Here is a 1,942-nt window from a genome sequence, read left to right on the forward strand (position 1 = left end):
TTTCTGGGTATATACCCAAAGGATTATAAATTATTCTACTACAAAGACACATGCACACGTATGTTTATTGTGGCACTATTCACAATAGCAAAGACTTGGAATCAACCCAAATGTCCATCTGTGACAGACTGGATTAAGAAAATGTGGCACATATACACCATGGAATACTATGCAGCCATAAAAAGGATGAGTTTGCGTCCTTTGTAGGGACATGGATGTAGCTGGAAACCATCATTCTTAGCAAACTGTCACAATAACTGAAAACCAAACACCGCATGTTCTCACTCATAGGTGGGAACTGAACAATGAGATCACTTGGACTCGGGAAGGGGAACATCACACACTGGGGCCTATCATGGGGAGGGGGAAGGGGGAGGGATTGCATTGGGAGTTATACATTATATAAATAATGAATTGATGGGTGCTGATGAGTTGATGGGTGCAGCACACCAACATGGCACAAGTATACATATGTAACAAACCTGCATGTTATGCACATGTACCCTAGAACTTAAAGTATAATAAAAAAATAAAAAATAAATAAAAAAAGAATATAAATCATTCTTCCATAAAGACGCATGCATGTGCACTTTCATCACAGCACTATTCACAGTAGCAAAGACAGAATCAACCTAGGTGCCTGCTCATCAACAGTGGACTGAATAAAGAAAATGTGGTACATATACACCATAAATTGTATCCCTTGCAGCAACATGGATAAGGCTAGAAGCCATTATCCTAAGGAAATTAACACAGGCACAGAAAACCAAATACCACATATTCTCTCTTGTAAGTGGGTACACTTTAACATTTTAGTACACATGGACACAAAGAGGGGAAAAATAGACACCAGGGCTTACTTGAGGGTGGAGGGTAGGAAGAGTGTGAGGACTGAAAAACTACCTATTGGGTACTATGCTCTCTACCTTGGTGACAAAATCATCTGTACATCAAACTCCAGCAATACACAATATAGTCATGTAATAAACCTGCAAGTGTACCACTTGAACATAAAATAAAAGTTGAAAAATACTAGTGATGCTGATACATTTGAGTAACTGTGTTATGGACTAGTCAGGATTCATACAGTAGAAGAAAGAATATACATATATGAAATGGAGAAAGACAAGAACAACCTCTGAGAAAATGAACTGGAATTTAAAGTGTCCAAGATTTGCCATGAATTCTAAATATGACTTTACAGGTATATATCCATGTTTATAGGCAAATGTATATGTATGCAGACATATGTGTGTATGAAGGTGTGTATATGTGTGTGTGTGTGTGTGTGTATGTGTGTGTGTGTGTATGAATACACTGAAGAATCCAACTTCAGGCCAACCCTGCTTTTGTGTGATCTTTCAGATCCAATCATGGACAGTCACAAAGGCATTACCTGGCAATTATCATAGAGATTCCCAACACAAAAGAGACTTGAGGTAAGATTTGTGTACTGCAGGCACAGGAGGTAGTTGCAATCTTGAATCAACTCCTCTCCCCTTGGCCAACCAGGCTCTTGGGCATATAACATTTTTAGTCCAGTCACCTTAAGTGGAAAACCTCTTTATAGGGGAGGGGAGGGACTTCGCTGTACTGTTCAGACAGTAACTGTATTGTGACAAACAATGACTGTATTGTTCAGTCACTGCCTCTGCCGAGACCATCTATGGTGTGAGGTAGTGGGGTAGAGGAAATCCTTAAACTTTTCTCAGTTCTGACTCAGTATTCTGTACTTAACCAATCCTAGCCTTCCCCACCACTACCTCCCACAGACACAGGTCCAGTCAATTGGTTCACCACAAAATTCAGATGTTAACTGACAAATTACTATGCTGAAATAGCAGCTACTTCCAGTACAGCAATTACTTACTAGCTGAGAGAGTGTTGAAAAAAAAAAATAGTAATTGAGGACTAATTCCTGGAAAATCTGAGCAAAGGCTTT

General features: G+C 39.3%; 1 protein-coding gene across 1 annotated transcript in view; it reads right to left on the reverse strand.

The window, feature by feature from the left end:
* LOC108529416 (coiled-coil domain-containing protein 7-like) overlaps positions 1–1,536 on the reverse strand; it is a 216,486-nt gene extending 214,950 nt beyond the window's left edge. The window contains exon 1 of the mRNA XM_017871734.1: positions 1,397–1,536. The gene's annotated coding sequence lies outside the window, so the exon portion shown is untranslated. The remainder of the gene's footprint in view (positions 1–1,396) is intronic.
* Positions 1,537–1,942: the final 406 nt, after the last annotated feature.

This window comes from Rhinopithecus bieti, unplaced genomic scaffold (genome assembly GCF_001698545.2).
Source record: "Rhinopithecus bieti isolate Rb0 unplaced genomic scaffold, ASM169854v2 scaffold_763, whole genome shotgun sequence".
Taxonomy (NCBI): Eukaryota; Metazoa; Chordata; class Mammalia; order Primates; family Cercopithecidae; genus Rhinopithecus; species Rhinopithecus bieti.